General features: G+C 28.2%; 1 protein-coding gene across 1 annotated transcript in view; it reads right to left on the bottom strand.

Moving 5' to 3' along the window:
• Positions 1-23,780, bottom strand: part of LOC129966074 (nephrin-like) — a 679,668-nt gene that overhangs the window by 476,544 nt on the left and 179,344 nt on the right. The window lies entirely within an intron of this gene.

The raw sequence follows: 23,780 nt of genomic DNA, 5'->3' as shown, positions 1-23,780 counted from the left end.
AAAATATTATTTAATGACATCGAATTAAAGAAGTTCAAAAGTCTCTTTTAAATGCCAAACTTTTTTTTATCATTACATTAAATATTTATTCGCTTGGGGTTTTTGTTGAAAGCTAAAGATGAAAGATTCTGTTTAATATCTATGTAATTAACATGACGAATAAGAAAGAAATTACAATACCATTATGGACAATAATAAATTTCAATAATTGAGCATTCTATCAAGTTTTAGTTTTTTTTTCTTTTTTTTGATGCAGTAAATACTTTAAATGTATTTGACCTCATTCAATTTTGCAAAATATAATAATATTACCGAATATGAACATAATATATACTAACATAATAGATATAATATAAGACAGATGGATTGCAAATTAATAAGGAATGTTAACATAAAATATCGTACACTATGTCTCTACGAAGGAGTTCGATATTCTGAATGCTTAGCAAAATTGTGAAGACATCGTAACAATGCTGAACTTTTTCTGCTAATAATGTAGAATCCTACATATGTTGAAGCTGACCTTGACAGAAATTTAAGATCAACATCAGCCTTAATTTTTATCAGCTTCAATTCCTTCCTCTTTTCCTTAAAAAGGCCCAATTTTAAAATTAAATGGTGAAACACACACAAAAAAAAATTAAGAAAATATTCTTGATATTCATCTTTAATTAAGTAAATGTAGAAAACTGCTTTTGACATTTTGAAATCTGAAATAAGCTAATTTTCCTTAAAATAAAATTAAATTTTTGTTAAGATTTGTTACAGTTTCATACATTTCATATAAATTCATCGAAGTTACAGTGAAACTATAATAAAAAATAAAAACAATGAATATAATAAAAAGCGGATCGAGTTTTACGTATAAACAAGGCGAAAACGACTATCCCGGGAGTTAAACTTTTATTTTTACGATAAAAGCTTCTGCATTACCTTGTTTTAAAATCTATTTTTATTTGAATTTCATCTAAAGCACATAACAAGGGGGAAAAAATACTCGTTCCTTTCGTTAAATAAAAAGTGGTGGGAGACAGTGTAAAGCTGAAGTCGTCTTTTCAAGGAAAATATTTTCCCTTTGGTCTACAATAAAACTGAGCTTAAGTAGTATTCACGCTTCACTCGGAAAAGGAAGCATTTGACTGAGACTTTTTTTTTTCTTTTTTCTTTTAACTCAAAGTGAAAAAAGCTTGGGCAAAACTTTGCGACGACTGGACAAGCTGCTTTGAATGCACGGACCGGCCGGATCCAACCAGATCCGCGTGAGACAACAGTTCACAATGGCCTCACGGGAGGGGGTAAAAAATGCAAGTAAGGACAAGTTACGACGCATGCTTTTGACACTGAATAGGAGGAGGGAAGATGCACGTTACGAAATCGAATTACTTTCCGTCTCTAACCGGGAAAAGCGGATTTAGATGTCTTTAGGAATCACCCTTGAAACTTTGGAGTGTGTTTCAGGAAAAAGACTTAGATGCCAACGAAGTATTTGCGAGTGAAGAATTTTCTTTAAAGTTGCTTATTTAGTTTATTATTCTTTGCTCAAGAATCTTGAAAATGATTTTATTTTTTATCTAACTGGATTTTTAGTATTGTAGGAAATGTGCGAGGAGTTGTATTTCCAATTTGACTTTTTTTTTGGGGGGGGGGGGTGAAAAGGAATATTTGAAGGTATTAATTATATTACCAAGAATAGTGACTATAAAGATATTAAAACATTACACTATTTTTAACAACAATCTTATGAATTATCTACAAGATATCTTAGGCACAATAAATATGACAATTTTTCTAAATGCCCAATCAACAATTTGTAAAATAATTTTCTTTTTTATCTTGCTAATCTTTGCGATGGCGAAAATACGCGAAGAATTGCGTTTTTAGATTTATTTGTTCATAGTGGAAAGACAGATTGCACTAAGTTATAATTAACAATGACTAATTAAGAACATAAAACATTTTGCAGTATAAAAAATTTACACAATTTTATAATTTCTGTATATATCTCAAAGATAGTAAATGAGTTTCCTGAATAAACGAAATAACATTTACTTCGTTTTAACTCTTCTATGCCTGATAATGGAAATTTCCACCATAACATTTCGTTAATAAAAAATTGTACTCAAAACTGGTGTACTGTAAATTAGTTGTTACTGGCAACTTTTATGACGACTATAGTGTAATAAGGAACATAGCTGTCAAAAAAAAAAAAAAAATCAAATGCCACAATTATTATAGCGGGTTTGAACTTGTCATTCCACTGTTTATTATGGTTGGAAGAAGCGTACGATTTCTTGAATATTTTTTATAACTAATCTGAGATTTTTTTAATTTGAGAATAAAAGCGATAATGAGTGGAGAAATTTAGAAGACAATATGTACTGATCTTTACATGCAAATTTACATGATGATGGATATTTCCATCATACTGTTTTTTAATTATTTGATATTATATATTTATACTAGAATTTTTTAAAGATTGTTTTCTTTAACCTAGAGCAGGAATTATATCATCCTAATTTATTTCATAAAAAAATCATGCAAAGAAGGATTAAGAAATTCCAGTTCTTTGAAAGGAGACGTAAGTGAATAAGCATTAACTTTCAAATGAAATCGAACATTTATAATCTCAACAAGAGAATAAAATAAAATATTTCATTTAAGTGTGAAATAGTAAAAAGTACAGTAGAATATAAGTTCTATTTATTTCTGCCAAAAAAGTTTAAGAAGAAAGTTTTCATTTCGAAAATAAGTTACGAAGATATTAAAATTCAAATGCAAACGAATATAACTTCCTTAATTCCGCTTTCATTCACTGATAATTTTAAATAATCAAAAATACAAAAATTGAGTACGAAATCATTCATCATTATCAATTTCCCACAAATTTTATTGTCTCGATTTAGTTAAAAGAAATTACGAAAGAAATAAAGATGTTTAGTATCTCTTAAGTCTGTTGGAAATTATATTTTTCCAGCATTATCGAAGATGCTAAGATTAATCATTTTTCCAGATTTTAAATTAAAATCGTTAGAGATTTAAATATTTAAATCATTCCTCACGTTTCAGTGCTATTTATCCAGCGGGATTCGATCATCTTTACATCTTCATATATAAAACATACAAATAAAAAGAGCAGTAGTTATCAAAAAATGCAAACTCGAGACTTTGACTAATTTCCATGTTTCAAATATCCATGAATCCGATAAACGAATTTTTTTGAAACTATGTCCGTCTTTGAACACGATAATTAAAAAATAGAACTCTAACTGGATTTCACACTCACTAAAAACTAGATTTGAACTAAATTCTTGAAATTTCGTATATAGTTATATTACTAAATCTGCACTTTTTTTTAAAAAAAATTAAATTTTGAAGGAATTGCATTCTCGAAAGTCTTTTCATCCAACTGCTTGTTTAGAAATGGACATCATAACTCGGAAATATAAAAAGCTAAATGAATAAAATTTAGTCTATTATTTAACATCTAAAATATAGACCCGTTCCAAATTTTGAATGAAATCCTTAGAAGGGTTGGCTGTCAGTTGATATTTATTTTTGTATGTATGTCAATACTAATGCAATGATTTAAGTAAATAAAATTTTGCATGTTGCCTTGTTACTCAAATTATGGTTTTGAGTCATTTTTTTTTCTGTCGGTTTAGAAAATGCTCATTCAAAACGCACATTCTTTTACTATATAACGAAGCACAAAACTCCCATGCATAGGACTAAAAAAATTGGTATCTTAACGTTCGCTCTGTTTTTTCCCAATCCCAAGTTTCATAATTTTTACGAGAGAAAGGTGGAAATATTTATTAGAAAATATGCGAGAACATTTCAAAGAAACCACTACTTACTTTTTTATTTTGAGAAATTTATTTCTGAATAGTTAATAATACTTTTCAGCATTTTTTACTTGAAATTAAAATTGCACTACTCTCTAAACATAAGTTTTACTGATTCCATATTATTATCTTCGGTTTTGATTAAATTTCTACTATTTGATTATGACACAATGAGGGGTTAGCACAACAAACAAATATTAATATAATTAAATAATTCACGATTAGATCATACATATTCAGTTTGTTTTAAACAAAATTTGTATTTTATATTGATTGAATAGTTTTAAATCAAAACTTTTAATAATTATTCATTACCAAAGTAATTACAATTAATACTTCAATTCACATTTTTAATGAATTGATACTATTATAATAGTTAAATTTGAATAAGAATTAAAGAGTTTATAAAGTAAAACTGGAAGTTGGTTTATATACAAATAAATGAAATATTACTCTTTTCAAAACTGCTTTGTAATGACGAGTAAATTTTACGAATTCGAATGAAATTTTCAGCAGGAAGAAGAGAAAATATTCCTCTTATATTTATAATTAATACAAAATTTTACGTTCTCTAATCTCCCAAGCTAATAAACAACGATGCACCCTGTGCCAAGCCTTATGAATATTTATACCTCTTATGTGAACATAAGTGTATTTAATTTAGTCTGTAAGTTTCATATTTTATTAGTTGTTTTCATTTAAATTAGCTAATCTGGTTAATTATAATTTTGATTATCCATCCAAACTTACGAAACGTCCTTTCAGCAATTACTGCCCTACATCACAAGTTTTTTTTGATGGCTTGAATATTATAGCTTTAATTAATTTCTATGGTTTGCTAAACAAACTCTACCCTTTTAATTTGGCAGTTTAGTAATGTTAATACATTAAAATTAATGAATTATACAGCAAAAGGAATCATGCCAGAATTTATTTAATGAAATGCTTCCAGGCATCTTGGTTTTCTGTAATACTAGTGTATTTTTTATAGAATCATAATATGCCTTAAAAATAAATTTTTAAATGATGGTATTTGAAATACAAAAGGACTTAAATGTAACTATAGAGAATTTCATAAAGTTCATTGTTATTTATTGTTTGTTATAGGAAATCTTATTATGCAGACTCTTATGTAATAATTTTTTATTTAAATGTTATATTTCTTAAAATTCTGATCTATATAATGATAAAAATCGATGGAATTTTTAACTTAAAATTCCATCAATTATATTGGTAGTTATATTTTATTGATATTATATTATTTTGATGGTTATATTTTATTGCAAGGAATTTGATGTTTTAAAAAATATCAAATCCTTGAAATAAACTGTAACAATTTCAAAAATAAGTACATTTTCAAAAAAAGTTAAGATCCAACATATTGAGAATTAAACGAATTAATAAATCACTCTGTTTTAAAGATAAACTAATTCGAGAATTGTAATTTTTCTAAAAAGTATTTCTTTATTGAATATATTAGCACAATGGAAGTTAGTTAAAAAGGCTTATTAGAAAATATATGAAAAGCAAATTCAAATGTAATTCTGTTATTGTCATCTGCATTAAACATTAATCACGTTCTTTTTAAAAAAATAAAATATACGTTATATTTTGATAAGAAATAAGCAATCACCTAACTTCATATTATAACCAGAAAAAGACAAACGTAAAATTTAAGTTGAGTACATAAGAAACAATAAGGCATTCCTTGACATTACATTTATTCAAAATACTCGGCAGATTAATTTATCACCATACTATCCATAAATTTGTTTCACACATAAAATATTCAGTGAATTTGATGCGAGATATTCAAATGATCATTGACTCCCTAAAAAAATGGAGTTGAAAAGAAACAATATGCTGAACAAATCTCTGTTGTCGTACACAAAACAGAGTACAGGATGCTGGGAAAAGATTGTCATTAGAAAAAGTGCAGCTTAGGTTTCTCTACAACCAAGAATATTTTTTTTATTTCCTCTATAAGCATAAAAAGGCCTTCCATGACATTTTATTTATTCAAAATAATAGGCATAGATTAATATACCATCATAATATCCAAAAATTCTTTCCATACATAAAATATTCATTGAATTTGATATAATGAATTCAAATGATTATTGACACCTTTAAAAATGGTGGGGAAAAGAAACAATATGCTAAACAAATTTCTTCCATCGTACAAAAAATCAGAACACACAATGCTGGGAAAAGATTGTCATTAGAAAAAGTGCAGCTTACGTTTCTCTACGAGGAACAATCTTTTCTTACTTCTTTTTTTTGTCTTCTCTACCATCGGAAGGCATAAAGTCCTAACATAAGCAAAGAGATCTCATTTTCCAAACAAGCAAAAAAAGACACCCTCTGAAACGAATCATGGTCCTCAGATTTATGGATGTCGGTCGGAACATGAGGATTTTTATCCAAATGCGGACCCATCCCTCTTTCCTATGCATATATCTCCAGTAAAAAAATGTCGTATATTTTACTGGCAGTGCCACATCATGGACAAAGAACACCAAAGGCCATATCGCTAACGTACAATTGCACCAAAACGTGGCTTACGATTACAGAACCATTTTATTGCCGGATACATGCGAAAGTTTCGTGGCTCCTTCTTCTTGTTTTATTTTGCCGGATTTATTTTATTTTTTTCATCTCCCCTTTTTCTATTTGCTAACCGTTATGAGCGGCAGGCAGCCTCCTGTGTCCCATTAAAATAAAAGAGCATAAGAGGCAGACCGCCTCGGGGGACTCAAGTCCTACATTAGTCTCCGGTTGCTCGTAAAAACTTATCATCCTCTTGTCTTCGCTCGAAACATGTGAGGGAAACAATTTAGTTGAGGGTCGGACTTGACTCTCTCCCCCGTTTCTTCTTTTTATTATTATTATTCATCCTTTCAGCTTGTTGCAAAATGACATAAACTTCTGCTGTCTTATTATTCTTTTTATTTTTTCAGCTTTGCCGAATACATAAAAATCGTGGTGTTGAATCTCTCATCGGCCATTTTCGTTTAACGGCATTTATAGACACTAGAATTTTGCATTTACGTTGAAAGGAGATGGGAAGTATTCTTCAGGGGGTTTGTAAGTGAATACTTTAAAGCCGTATACATAGTGATGTATATTAATAATACAAATATGCCATGTTGCGATATGTGGGTTATAATATTCTGGAGAAAAATGGATTTTGAACTGCATTTCTGCAGATTATGACACAAGCATGAGTGAAATTATTTTTATTATAAAAATATGCAGAAATAAGCATTTTTGAAGCAAAGAGCTTCCATTAAAAATAGTAAACAATATTTAATACGAATTTTGAAGGTAATGTTTTTTCTTTTTTTCCAAAAACGTTTCATGATATGATAGATTATGTTAACAGAAAGTTCTTTCTTGCTATTTTTAATAGTAAACTAAAATTATACGTTGTTATCCTTTATAAAAGACTTCTCATAATAAAATATTATGGAAAAAATGATGTGGCTCTTTTACAAACATACTTTAATCAGTTACTTGTCATATCAGTGAATCAGATTTCTGATCTACTGCGATGAACGTGGCCACCCATGATGAGTGATAGATCACAATTTCAAGATAGTAATTTACAAACGTGATTAAGTCAGACACTTGTCATATCGGTGAACTAGATTTTCGATCCCCACTACTATGAACGTTGTCACTCGTAATACGTGATGAATCATAATTTCATGATAGTAATTTTAAAAACATGATGTACTTGTTCATATCGGTAACCCTGATTTCCAATCTCTACTACGAAAAACTTTGCCACTAGTGATGCGTGATTGATCGTAATTTTACAAACATGATTAAGACAGGCACTTGTCATATCAGTGAACTAGATTTCCGATCTCTACTACGAAGAACGTTGCCACCCGTAATGCGTGATGGATCGTAATTTTACAAACATGATTAAGATAGGCACTTGTCATATCGGTGAACTAGATTTCCGATCTCTTCTACAAAGAACGGTCTCATCCGTGATGGATCCTAATTTCCATCGAAAAATCCCTGAGTAGTCTTGAAGCATTAACATCCAAGCAAGTTCTTCTATTCAAAGAAGAGATGAAAACTACTCGGATGTAAACCGCCAAAACTTTCGATAAAGAAAGATAAGGATACAAGTCTGTGGCAGAAAAAGTTTTTGACCAAAGAGTTGGTAAGTAATCCGAAAGAAAAAGGGGATGCTGGAATACACTGGAATCAGCTGACCGACGGCCATGTCGAAATTGCGAGTTTGACGGGTGAAGGTTTGGACATTTCTTCTTCATATTCTTTCCTTGAAAGAAAACACCAAAACCTCCAGAGTAATAACCAGCTAACCAGTCTGAAAGGAACGTTAAGGTCCATCTCACATCGCCAGCGGCAATGTTGGAAGAGAAGATAGAAAACCTGGTCCACCAGTATGACAAATGTCTCAATCTTAATGGCGACTTTTACATGTTCGAGCCTAACTTTTTCTTAAAAAAATCCCTTTTGTTCCTTATTCCTGCTCTTTCTTAATGAAAAACGGTTCTTTTCAGTTCTTTTTAATTAGCTACATTTCAATGCAAAATGATAAAAGTGTATCATTCTTTTTGCATGATATTTTCTAATCATATTTAGTCTAATTTATTCAGTCATGGTCTTCATAATGTAGAAGATATTTGACATTTCCTATCGATTGACTCAACATGTTAACTCTAGGCAGATAAAAACCAATACTAGATTCTCTCCCTGAAGATCTTTCAGACAGCAAAAATCAGCATTAATATTTTGTATGCAGTCAAATCACTTATCTTCAGTGGAATATTTGCTATAGTAATGAAGTTTATTCCAATTACATTTCATTTATTTTATTCCGTCAAGACCATTAATCAAGAATTCATGATTTCGTAAAAATAGGGTATTTTTTTTTTTTTTTTATAGAACCGACCGTTTGGATTTCAAGTAAAAATGTGTTCACAATGTTGTGGAATAGGTTGCCTTTCTGGCTTTATGTTAGCACTAACCAATTTATGTATTTCGCTTGAAGAAATATCAGTAAAATTTTCAAACAGCAAAGAGTACGTTGTTAAAGTGCGCATCGAATTACCATTTTTAAGACAAGATTAGCTAAGAACAGATGTCCATGATCTTTCTTTCTCAGACTCAAATGCCTCACTCTTGTCATATCTTAACCAATTTTACCACTCCTCGACAAGCAATAGTTTAGGATCGCTAATAGGCTATTTTTGTTTAGCAGGGAACATATGTGAACCTCAATCTTGCAGTCTATATAAAAGTTGAATAGCATATTTCAGGAATTGAAAACTTATAAATATGTTTACAATCAATAAAATGCTACAAAATAAAGTAATCTATCTAATAAATTTAGTATTTTATGAATGATAAAATGCGAATTCATAAAGCACATTGAAGGAAGTTAATATTAATAATTTTGAATTGTCACTTTATTTATTCATCAAATTATATAAAAAGTAGAAATACATATATGGAATCATTTAAACTTAAAATATTGCATTTAACTAGTATTTAGAAAATATTCTAAACAAATTTCAATAAATTGGCAAAGGGATTTTAAGTTCATTTCATCTTGTCCATCTGGTAAATAACCAAATTTGCTAGATTAATATAGGCAAGGGTTTTGTAAACTGTATAAGGGTCTTAACTATTAAGAGTCTTATCTGTCTAAGTTTTCAAAACGATAAACACGACTGTTGTTCAGAAAATCCAACTAAAACACAATTTTTCTTATACAATAAATCGGGATTAATCTGGAGAATGGGGCTTTCTTTATGGTGTCCTTTTATTACTAAATATTTTCATTGTCGGAAAATGACATAAATTGCAGATAAATGTATCATTCAATAACATCTTTTTACACTTGGATAAGTATTTGAAGTGAATCATAAATTATTCATTTCTTTTTAAATACATTCAAAAGAATAATTCTTACTATATTATATATCATAAACAGCATTTAAAAAAATTTTATTGACACAAATAAAGAACTAAAATCTCATTGTTATATTTAATATCCATATATTAGGAGAAAAAAACAGCACAAATAAATCTTTTGACTTGTGTTTTCTATTCTGCGAGCCCGTATAATTTAAGAATAAGGGTAATAGTTCGTTCACGAAAACAAAATGGTATCGTCCCAGCAATGCGAGTGGTAGTCACGAATTATCTTTCACCCCTAAATTTCAGCAACCCGATAACGTCCAAATCAGAGGTCGTCGTGTCAAACGATTTGGGGCGAGTAAGGATTCAAAGGGTTAACATCTGATAAAACGTTGAAGAAGAAGTAAATTATATGCATTATCGACATTTTTCAAGATATTATGCTGGTTTTTAAATATATTTCCAATTTTATTTAAGCAATGTAGAACTTAAAGGTGTTATTATACTCGATTTCTCTGCTAATGAGTTTTAAAATATGGCAGCATATAATAGTGCTTTATAATCGGCTTAAAGTAAAATGGAAATTACCAGTTTAAATTACTAGAGTGCATAATGAAAGACTGTAAATTATGATATATTTTTTGATCATTCAATTAAATTTAAAGAAACAAAATTTAACGCCAATTTATTCTTTCTTTTATTGATAAAGGGATTTCATGAGTTGTTTTGATTTTTTTTTTTTTTACCTTTTTGGATATAATATGAAATTTTAATCATATTCTATTGAAATATATATATTTCCCACATTTAATACCTTTTCAAAATTTTAAAAAAGCTGACGAATTGGAATGAAAAGGAATAGCATACCCAAATAAGGAATGAAATAATTTCTATTTTCTGGCTAAGAAAGCTGATTAAGAAAACATAAGCGTCAATTCAATATCAGAGACACCAAGTCAGAAAAATTTTAAATTGCTACAATGCTCTGAATTCCAAATTCTGAAAAATGTAATTTATATTTGCAATGAATAAATAAGGAAAATATTTTATTTCAATTAAGAAACTGACTTCCGGGTTAATAAACTGCTTCTCGCATTTCTTTTTAATTCAGTAATGTATGGCGCTCCTTTTTCTATTTTTGACAAGCAAGTTTTTCGGACTTGCTTTCTTTTTACTGTAACGGAGCCTCAATTAATAAATTGGCTTCAGTCCAAAATTTCCAGATTGAGATTTTTCCGCAGTATTATAAGTAATGATTATTATAATTTTTATGTCATATTTTGCTTCATTTTTTTAAAAATTTTGCTGCACCATTAAATAATGATATCACCATAGTAACAAAATATAATTATGTGCGTATGCATTGAGAGAATCTAAAACTTTTGCCATAAAATAAATTCAATTTTTCATAGCTGCTAAAATCTGATCTTTGGCATATGGTTTTATTTGATGTAATAAGATAATCTTAACTATTGCTACTATACAGAGTTGATAACGTATTACTTAATTCTTATAACTAAACATATATAAAATAGTACATACTTATTCAACTGTAAAATCTGCGACTCTTCGGATCGAGTCAGTAAAAGAGATTTACGGATTTTTTAATGAAGACTGTATGGATGTCAGGTCGATAATTCCTGGCTTGGCGATCGTTTCGGTGCGAAAACAAACTACTAGAAAAAGCAAGAATTATTGCGATATCTCTATTAGGATCTCAGATCATTCTAGAAGATTCTATTCCTTTTTGGGAAACTGTAAAAGGCGAGGCTTAACTCAAATGACTAAGAATCATTTCTCTTTTTAGAAGAATCAGGGAACATTATCTCTCTAAATGTGTTAGTATTGTTTTAATACTAGATAAAATCAAAATGACTGGTTGAATCTATGTCTATGTCGCTATCTGATATTTTTAATGTTATATTAATTATTTTCTATTTGCTTCTGTTTGGGATTTTCTGCAAGGGATTTTCATTGAGTACTTATCGACAGTCTTTTTATTAATAGTGCTTCGCCCCCCCCCCCTTCCCCGCACACGAAACAAAGCGTCTCTCACCATTATCCAACATATTTAGAATTTAACCATACACTTAACGATTGATTTCAGTAACAATATTTATTTTCTATTTCACAAGTATATAAAGAGTAAACATTTTGTTTATTAAAATATTTAACTTCATGAATTTTCTTTTTTTAAGTCTCCACCATGTTAAATAAACTCTTCTGCAATTGGCTAATCATGTAATAGTGGTTATTTAAATACACGAGGAGAATTTCTCTCCAATATTGCATTTGACTACATAATCAAAATATATTTTTTACACAAAAACTGTACGTTTTCGTTCTAATAGAGCATTTTAAAGTGTCCAATTCTGCAATTTTATTTGAGAATTATAAGTATTAAAATGAATTTTCTTTCATATGATTTAACATTTTTTATATTACGTGATTTGTAATGTTTATTTGTGTAATATAATCTAAAGGAAAGGAAAGTGTTCGAAAATATTTTGATTCATTATAACTAATTAAATAATAATAATAGCAATTTAAAAAAAAATGCTTTTCTGAAGTGATTTATAAATACGTTGTGCCCCTCTAAATACACATCCACTATAAAAAGTTTTCTTAGCAAAAAAAGCTAACATAACCCTAAGTCACTGAAAACCAAGTTAGACCATAAATTGTAGTTAAAGCCAGCCATCGAATTCGCAAATTACAAATATGCAAACATATTTCAACTGCGAAGCATTTCATATAAACGGTGTCGTTTACCCTAAGCATAAATGCGTCGCTGTAAAAGTAATCGCCAAAGGCTTTTTCTCCTCTAGCTTCATATTTTTCCTTTACGGCTGCTTTCGATTCCTTTTTGTTTATTTCTCCATTTATTACTTGTTACATTTCTTATAATAAGCCATTTCAAAGTTAAATAAAGCAAATAGGTTAATGCGGTGGGATTTTATGGCATTGGCATTCGTAATGCAATTTTATTTTCGATTTTTATGTCATACTTTTTCATTTGGATACATAAATATTGCACATTCTTCGATGTAAATTCAGTAACGTTCTTCTTCTTTGCCTTTCTACTTGATGGCTTATTTGTTTTGATGCAACTTCCAAGTCCGATTTAGTTTGTTTTTATCCTTTAAAGAGAATTATTTACTTGCATTTAATCAAAGTGGAATCGGGTAATAGGAATAAATGGTTTATGCAAACATTCCAACCAAATATATAATTTTTTAAGTATTTTTTTTTTATTTTAGAGAATTATTGCGTGATTTGCGTTCATTTTTTCATCACATTCCAGAAAACGGATTTTGGGATCTTTAGCATGTATGTAGTGAAGAGAATGAATACATTTACCCAAATGCATTCTGCGGAGAGTATAAATGGTATTTTTATGCGCATACAAAGAAGAAATTTATTGAAATTTTAACTTTATCTTTCATTCAATATTGTAAGTTATGCAGTCTGTTTTTGGAATAACATTCTTTTACAGTTCATTTAAAATGTGTGTTTTTTTCAGTTGTTTAAAGAAAGCTAATGTAAGAAATTGTTGGAAACAGCTTTTCAGTCTTTAAAGGATTGATTTTAGTTCTACATTTATTGTTAAGAGGAAAATAATGTCACATTTATTTGGTGAATTTAGAAGGGAAGAAGATTGTGAAGAGGTTTTTTTTTTATTTATTTTACTGCTGTTATTTCGAATGACATAAAAAAAGAAATATTAATAATTTTATATTCATATCAATGTCATTATGACATTTTTATGAAATCTCTATCACTTATGATTTTATTTTCTCGTATATATAGCATAAAAAAAGTACTGTAATCATTGAAAATTTCGAACCCAAGATGTAGAAGAATTTTCACGTGTCAGATCTCCTTAAGTTCGACAAGCACATTTTTGGAAAATGCCTGCCTGTATGTCTGACTGTGACAAAGTTAACTCAAAAATTTTTGAGTTAGACTATTGAAATTTGGTATACGTTCTTCACAATAAATTTTCAGATTTCTGCCACATTTTGTGTAAAATCCGTTTAGAGGAACAACATTTGTATAAATATATGTTAACATAATAATTACAAAGAAGAGAGCTGGATAGATAAAATTAGATGCACAAATTTAAAATGTATAGTGTATACAACTGTCAAATTTTTACCCAAATCCAACAACGGGTCGACGATTTGTCGGTTTGTACTTTCAGAAAAAAATAAACAGAATAATTCAAAAATGCAATGTCTTAAATATATCAAATTTGGTATGGGATTTTGAGACAGCAATGGAGCTTTTTACGAGTGTACTTTATTGTTAAATATTTGTTACAATCAGTTGAGAAAAACATTACTAATTCGTTTTTTGGATACAATTAACTCATGCCAAGGATGAATCGCCATATAATTCGTCAAGAATGGCATGGTAAATTTGGTAAAAATGCTAAATGCACGCCAGAAGTTGATATTTCATAACCATTGTACGCTAATATCATGTAAGGCGTTTGTAACATGGCAAGTGTATTAGAGAGTATGCGAGACAGTTTCGGAAAGTTTACCACCGTTAGTTCAATGTTGAAATATTTTTTAATGTACATAAATAATTTTAATAATCAATTTTCAATTTGTTACTAATGTGTAATATTGATTCCATTCGCTATTAGTCTCATAGTAAAGATAAAGAATTACAAAATTTTACAATGGATGCTGTAGAGATATCTGGTCAATTGATTACCGGTCTTGTCACCAATTTGGAAATTTGGAGATGGATTTGAAGAATTTGACACCAGAAAGAAATTTTCTAAGAAACACAAGAAATATGGCAATATTTAAATTAAGAGACAAGTTTCCAAACCCTTCTATATCTTATTGAAAAACTATAAAAGACAAACTGGTCACAGAAGAAGTCATATATCTCATTGAATAGATTATCAAAGCGCGGGCTCTTTAGTTGGAATTTAAGTGCTAGTGTGCTGTTGCTGACTTTAAAAACGATTTGCTATTTGTGTGGATGTTGCTCATATCTGCAAATGCTATATGCGTGTACGCTTCAACTGTTTTGTTGATATTTTATGGAAAAAAAGAGTCGTTAATCTTTGGAAGGCCTGCTGGACATCTCGACATACACCTATCGAACATTTTCAGTAACAATATATTATTTTCTTCAATATTTGGTAAAAAGAGTCAAAATTAACTGATTTACATTATAATATTTCGAAAATCAAAGTTAATTCTGTAGGAAGGCTGAAAAATATACATAATTTTTGAATGCTAATAAGTTAATATAATGGATTTTATAAATAAAAAACAGCAGCAAGTAAAATAGTTCCTTTACTGAGCTAAAAAATATTTTCTAAATATAGACGCGCAACTTATGTATATCATTTTTGTTACTTTTTTTTCAGAATGTAACAAGTTAAAATCCAATTGCAAGCAAGTTAGAAATTTCAATAAATTCCATTTTATGATTAAAATATAAATTGTTTTAATTGTCCTTGTTAATTGTCCAATTAAATATAATTGTCCTTGTTAAAAATTGTACAAATGTGTTCTCAAAACGATTAACAAGATATTATTTGGTTATGAACAGTAGATATTTTATTATTTCCTTATGAACAGTAGGATATTTTATTGAGGAAAAAATTAATTTTGGCTTGTAACCAAGGTTTTTAAATATAATTTGTATCAAAAAGCTTTCATTTGCTAAAAGAATTTTTTCCAGAGAATGTTATTTTTAATTATTGTTATTGAATTTTATTATAGAAAATAAAAGGCAAAGAAAACTGAAAATGTTTTTGAGATTGCATTAAATTATTTTGATAGTTGTGAACAATGATTGCAGATAATGTATGTTATAAAGTATCTCCGATAAAATTGTCTTTCTAAACAAAATTGCAAGTGAAATTATATCAAAATTAGAAATAATCATGTAAGTCAATTTTCGATTAATTTATCATCATAAAAATTATTTTAGTGAAAAAATTCTTTCTTTTTAATACTATGATATTATTATAAATACTCTTTAATTTCAAAATGGCTCCTTCATATGTGATAAAATTGATTTATGCAATTATAAATTATTGTAATACGGTTGAAAATAATTACAATAATTTGCTATTAATTTGATATAAAAATTTCTACAGATAATAAATAGGAAGTTACGAAATGCTATCTAAAATAATTTACTAAATGAAAAAAAAAACTCGTGATTTTTTTTAAACTATATGGTTCAATTAAGAAAGTATTGAATTATTATTATATGCACTGAAGATTTAAAAAATCACCAAAATAAATGTTTAACAGCATAATACCAACCTTCCAATGGTGACAGAAATAATAGAAGAATATATTCCGAAGAATCAACGACAACAGAAATGCGAAAAGTATGTTTTAATAAAAAAAATATTTGTCAAAAATGTCAATACGTAAATGAATTGTTCTATCTTGATATAATCAATCCCAAAGAAGCACATTATAAAAATTCAAAATCGTAAAAATTACGGAATTATTAGATTATTAGATTCCATTTCAAATTTGTAAAGATTGCTATGTTCTAAAACGCTAGTTTAAGGGTAAAAATTGGAAAAAATTCCAAAATTCTCTGTCTTTTGATGGTAAAGATTGGATCTACTTTAACTACACATTCGATTTTACATCAAGCGAAATGTTTTTTTTTTTTTTTTCTCTACTCCCATTACAAAGAGATTTCTTATCAGCACCGAAGCAGTAACTCTTCCCACCCCAATAAATGTTCCCTTCATTCCACAGAAGAACCCTTTTAAGAGCTCCTGCATTCTGCCTAAACCACAACTACCCCCAACTACATTGATTCAAGCTTAATCTAAAACAAACTAGTGACTCATTACTAACAAAGAACAGGCATCCCAGATTTCCCTCGAATTTTACTATGATTGCAATAAAATACCTCGGTGCTGCATTTTATTTCTTTTATTTATTTATTTATCTTCCTTTTCCTGTTGGTGTTTTTTTTTTTTTTTTTTTTTTTTTTGTATCTTTCTGTTTCTTTTTCCTTAATGATTTGAGTAGAGAGGAAAAAGGGGTCGGTCCTCTTCCTCTGAAGTATTCCAGGACGCTTCCTCTAAGATGCTTATTAGTTCGAGCAGGCGATCTGAACCTGCATGGATTGTTGCTTCTTTCTCAAGTATCATCCTCTAACTAGCATTATTGCTCTCCTCCGCATTACAGAAAATGGTTTCCAAGGCTCGTTGCGGATTGGATGTCGCCGTATCTTTTGAAGTTTGCCTCTGAACATCTGGCTGAGGAATAAAAAAAAAGGAGGGCCAATAGGAAAACTTATGCCTTGCCTTCTTTGATCTGCTTTCTCTGTGGATACCTGGAATGTGGGCTACTCAATAATTGGGAAGTTTTGGGAAGAGGTTTCTTTTTCTTTTTCATTCATGGAGGATAATCCACTTGGAAAGCAACCGCTAAAAGATAGGTTTATGTATTTTTTGAGGGTTTTTTTTACGATTTGATTTTAAATAATTAAAAAAAAATGAATGGATATTTGAAATACAGATTAGGTAAGTACGGTTTACAGTTACAACGAAATTTGATTAAAATAAATGTTATTTGTATATGGGGGCATTTAAAATATTTCAAGCAGAGTTTTTGAAAATCTCTTTAAAAATAAAAGTTTCCTTGATAATCTTGTTATACTTTTGATTTTACAAAAAAATATATAATGCTTTATGTTTATGGTGATTTACAAATTCTCTATAATATCAATAATTTTAGTGACTGTATTTTCAGTATTCGCACTATAAAAAGGGATAAAACTTGCATTTAAATTACGAGAAGACAGCTCTTACATGCCTACTATCTCTCATACAATGTTGAAAAAAAAATTAAGTTTCATTTTTTGAGTATTTAACAATAAAAAAAAAAGAATTTATACAGTTAAGAAAATTTAAAAAGATTTAAAAAACACTCCCTAAAAATAATTAAATATTTTAAAATCCATTTTATTTTATAAAAGCGTCTTTTGGTAAATGAAACTCATTTTTATTATGCAAGTCTGTCCCCATTATTTATTTATTTTTTTAAGTTAGATATAATTTTTTCGTTTAAAGTTTATTTACTTTTGCATAGAAGAGTTCACATGTTCAGTGCATGAAATGAAGATTCTTTTGGTTGAAATAAGGATTCTTGTGCTTTAAATAATTTCGACTTTTAATAATTTGACTCAACGTTAAGACTTTGAAATCTTCCATTATTAATATGTAAATATAATTGAAGACCAAGGTGATTGGATACCAACATATCACGACAAACTATGGAAAAATTTAACGAAATTAAACTTTCTGATAGCGATTTCTGATGTTTTTTTAAACCAAATTCCATTTAAAAAAGGGTATTTCACTAGCTAAACAGAAAATAACAAAAACTTAAAATATCAGCAATTCCTTATTACATTTCTGGTAACAAATATCATTTCGATGATCAAAAAATTAGAGGATCAATTTGGAATTAGAGGAAATAGTTAAAAGTTAATTTAATTGTGACATATATGCATCACACAGTGCGATTATCTATATACTTATAATAAAGTTCAGTGTGCGTGTGTGTGTGTGTGTGTGTGTTGACGCTCGACAGGCCAGACCATTTGACTTACAGCCACCGAATTCGGCATATGTATACCTTGGAGGTCGGAAATGTACACACAGGGGCGATTTTTTTGAATTTTGAATTAAAATTTTAATTAAAAATTAAGCGAAATTTCGGCATTTTTCCGCTATGAATTCCGAAAATATTACAGCACAAAATATTATCAGCAATTTTACATCATATTGTTAAAAAATAATCTTTTACATCATATCATCATTTACATCATATCATCAAAAAATAATCTTTTCAATGATACTAATATTTTGACATATAAATTTCTATTGTTAATGAATATTTAAAAATATAATTTATGTATATTTTTAACAATTTATTTCGCACAAAATAAAAAATAAAATTTAATCTGAAAGAGTATGGCAAATAATAAGCTTTTATCAACGTGTTGCCATTACGTTTACAAAAGCTCTGATTAAAAAAATAAGTTTTTTACTATTACAAATTATACCTAGGAAAAATGTAATTTTAAGCACGCGACTATATGAAATAGAAAATGTGATATTTGTAAAAATATAAACGCAAGAAAGTTTTTAATGATCGTTTGCAATTTCTATATTATTAATTCTATAAATCAGCTTTATTTGAGTTAAAGTTATTGTTATACAGTTTAATATATACAGGATATCCATTAAAACCCAGGCCTATTTGGTTAATTTGTAAATCTTTAGTAACAGACATACATATTGTTTAGTACTGTTTAAATGGTCAAAATGCAGTAAATAATTATATTTTATGTAACTTGAGTCAGTAAATGCACTGATTAATTACTAGTTTAAATTTTTTTCATATTCTGCTCTGTGAGTCATATTTAACAAAATATGACACTAATATATTAAATAAAAAGAGTTACACAAATCATTAAAATTTACTGATTTATGAAAAAATAGTTATTACTATTCAATAAAAACGTTTTCTTTTAGACCTTTCCATCCACCATCTTAAAGAAAATATCAGTTCCGGGCCAATCAGTGATCGGAATTTCTCCAAGGCTGATAATCAGATGAAAATGTTTTTGTGTCTGTATGTGTCGGTGCTCTACACACCAGCCCATATGATCTAGAGCTAACATACTTGACATATATGTTAAGGTCAATGTGAATAATCTGTTATTATTAATATTGACCGTTCCTTATTAGCAATAACCGGTTTGGTAATTATTAATAGTGATCGGTTAGTATTAATAATAACCGATTATTCGCATTGACCGTAACATATATATATACTTTGGAGGATAAAAAAGTATACCTTGAGAGATTCTATGTAATTTTAATTAGAATTATAATTAACTAGAAACTAAGCGAAATTTCGACGTTTTACAGCGATATACTTCCAAAAATATTATAGCACAGAACTGTTTTTTAATTCATATTAAAATACAAGAAATTATTTTTTTTTCATTGATACCAATGTTTTAATCTATAAAGTTTCTATTTTTAATGATTTTTTTGAAAAATTTTATAATCATATTTTCCAGCAATTTATTTCTCACAAAATGAAAGTAAAGTTTAACCTGCAAGAGCACGTTTAGAGTGTATCACTGCGTTATCATCACCTTGACAAAAACCCAAACTAAATGATTAAATTAACTCTTATTGCAAACTAAACCGAGAAAAATGTTATGTTCAACACGTATTTAAATGGAAGCGTAATGTTATGGAATAAATATGAAACGTGATATTTTCGGCATAATTTCATAACAGCTGATTGCAAATTAGAAAACTATATAGATATACAAAAAATATCATAAAGTTCTATGATAACATGCGTTGACTATCGAAATTTGAAGTTTAAATATATTTTACTCAAGAAGTTATTAAGAGACATAAGTATTTAATTGAAAATTTAGAAAGCATTAATACTTGCGAACCAGCTGGCTGCCAAAGGCGGCTAGTTTAAAATAAAATTGCATCTAAGAAATGGTTAGAAAAGTCTATGTTGATTTGAAATTTAATATGTAATGAATATTATTTATGATTTTTTGATTAAATAAAATATTCATTCCCTGCATTTTGATAAAATACAGTGGCTATTTCAACATAAAACTAAAGATCACGCTACAGCAAGCAATTCTGCTTATGATGGCCTGACTTTATAAGCTCAGGTTTTCTGTAATAAATTAAATCTATTTTGACGTACTTTGTTTAGTAAGCAAAAGAATATCATTAAATTTGTTTTCATTTCAGATTCAAATCACTACAGAAAACTTTTGAAAAAAGTGCATCGAAATTTTTTTCATAAGATCTATTTTGTCAGTGGAATTTGAAATCAAAATTATACCAAATCTAAATAAAAAGTTAAAAAAAAATGGTATTTTCTGTCTTTTCATCAAAAGTAGTCGCTTTTGCAGTACTTTCAAAATAATATATGCACTGGAATTTTATATGTAAGGTTTTATCTGGCTTAAGATGGTATTTCATATGGGTACGGTCTTCCCTAATAAATTCAGTAGCATACTTTGTGTTTGACCTATTTTGTCACAATATAGAAGACTTCATGATATTTGTTTATATTTATGTTAGCTATACATCATTGAATAGGATTTATTCAAAATAAAAGTGCATCTAAAATTATTTCTTAAGGTTTATTTGATATTAAATTTGAACTGGAAAGAAACGCACAGAAAAATATGTATGGTGATTGTTTACCAATATGATATACAGAGCATTTTGATGAAATATTATGGCTATTAAGGATATGGCTATTAAGCATGATAAGATATGTATTTCAGAAAACAATCTTACATACATTGCTTTATCTGGCTTAATAAATTTCAGTATTATCTCATGAATCAAATGCCTGCGACGTTGTATCTTTGCTAATAAATTCAGCCATATGTTACTTGCTTGACCTACTTTATCACAAACTAATACCATTTATTCTGAAACTATAATATTGAAGTTGGAGATATATTAAAGACATTTTTACTTTGAAAAGACTGAAAAAGGCGTTATTAGTGTAAGATTTCTGCAAAACAAATTCAGTTGCAAAGGATTTTGAAATATATAAAATCTCCATTGACAATCCTCCTTTTACAAAATTGATAAAGTTCACTGAAATGATCAAAAAAGATTGCGGGAATATATTTTTAAACAATTATTTATTGCTATTGTATGTCAGTCACTTCCTTCACATGGAAAAAAAAGCGTCCTTGCAGCTCACGAAATGTAGCGGCAGCGTTTCAAATGAGTATAAATAATTTATGAGGGGGGACAAAATATAAATAAAGGAAATATTCTTTAACCGAAATAGTGGCTGCCTGCTGCACTTCTTAGAGGAAGTGGGGGAGAAAAAATAAAACTAACTTATTTTTATAAAATTTAGATTAGAAAACATTACGCATCCGTATGTATTTGAATAGCATTTGCATTTTGACATTAGGAATAGTTTAAAATAGCGGATGTTTCATCTTGCCTTGGCAAACTTCCAGACATGCAAGCAATTGTAAACCACAAATCTCCCCAGAGGAATTCTTTTTTCTTGTAATTTTTTTACCGGAATTCATTAATATCCGATTCTTGCCTATTTTCCAGTTCCTTGCTTTCTCTTTCAAGAAGTCCGTGCAAGAATGCAATATCGGATTGATAAAATTTTAATATATTCAAAGGGTATTTGCGAACCTTTGAAAATCGAGAATTGCTTCAGTTATTTCACAGTTTCTTTTATATGCTGTATTTTAAAGATAACTTGTATGATGATGAAATAGTATACATTTCTACAGATACAGATTAAAATATTTTTCTGGAGTAATAAAATGGCATAATAATTTAGTCTGAAGAAAAAAAATTAACTACCTATATTTTAATTTTTAGAAGTCTGTTCCGGCTTCCAAAATATTTTAAGTTATACTGTTTATTGTAAATTTTGTTTTGTTTTGTTTTACTTAAGATTATGAAGATATGAATTTCATTATTAATAATTTTGGTTTACCACTGGCAACATGATAGAATTTTAATTTTTAAACAGTAAGTAAATAATAATAATTTTTTATTGCAGAAAAACTATTTTAATGAAAGGAAAATAAATCATTAAACTATTATCACAATATAACAATCACCATTCAATCTATTTAGTGCATATTAAATGTTGCGACTATTTAGAAATGGTATAACAGACTATAATATTATGTGATAGAATTACCGAATTGCAAAAATAATTGTTTAAATGAAATATAATTAGGAAAATAATTGAAAGACATTATTTCTTTACCGTATAAAGTACATTTTTATTGTAATATATTTCTAATCACGCTTGGTTAATTTAAAATATTAAATGTTCAAACAATTCCCTAAAGCATTAGTAGTGTCTATAAAATGCTCTGCAAATATTTAATAAGGGAAAGTTTGTGGATTATATACTCATTGGGCAAATATTGAATATTACTTTATTAAACTGAATAGTTTATAGAATTTATTCCTATGCAAATAATGTAAGACATTTTACTATGTATTTATTATCTGACGATTATTCAGTATTCTTTAGCAATTAAATTGCATAAATAATTTTATTTTGAAATATTTCTTATTACGCTTGATTTATTATACATGATACTTTCATGCATATATCAATATCAACTAAAACATAACCAATAATATTCATACATGATTTAACATTCAATTCAATTTATTATCCTGTACGCATATGACGATCTTTTAATTATTATAATTTCGAGTTGAGACAAAACATCTGCACTATATTTCATAAATATAAATTAGAATTGTGATGTTTTTTATTAGTTCCATTTTCAGATAAACGTAGAACTAATTATATACGATCTTTAATTTCTTAATGGTATTTAGATGATGGCATATTTTGTTCTGAGGATGTGTTGATTGTCTTACGCTGCTATGAATTCAAAAATAAAAAAAGATATGTTATGGATTCAGTGAAATGTTTGAATTAATATGATTCAAGATTATTGAAATATCAGTTTTCAAACTAATATTTCAACAATTTTACAGCAATCTATTTTAAATTAATGGTAAGGTGTTAAATTTTCAATCAAGAAATTTATGAATTTTTTTTTGTATAACTAAAGTACCTTTAAAGGTCATAAATTGCCTTTTGTGGCTTTCTGTATATTTAAATTAACGCACACAATAAACGTTATGTTATTTAATATCTTAATTTCGAAACTTTATAGAAAGGAGTGAGAAATTGATCAAAAACAACTTCGGAAGTGCAACAAAATTAATTTGATCATATACACTGAAAGTGTATAAACGTGTGAACCACTTCATTAATGCGAAGGTATATTTTGGATTTATTTCTGCAAATATACTGTAAATAAATCATCCATAAAAATGTTATGACGACGACTAAGAATCAGTTTTTTTTTTCCAAATCAAAACTTTCATTTTCAATTCCAATAATAATAAATAAATGTATGCGTGTGTAT

Source organism: Argiope bruennichi, chromosome 4 (assembly GCF_947563725.1).
Source record: "Argiope bruennichi chromosome 4, qqArgBrue1.1, whole genome shotgun sequence".
In the NCBI taxonomy this organism is placed as follows: domain Eukaryota; kingdom Metazoa; phylum Arthropoda; class Arachnida; order Araneae; family Araneidae; genus Argiope; species Argiope bruennichi.
The sequence above is the reverse complement of the archived record's forward strand: the minus strand, read 5'-3'. Positions and strand labels throughout refer to the sequence as shown.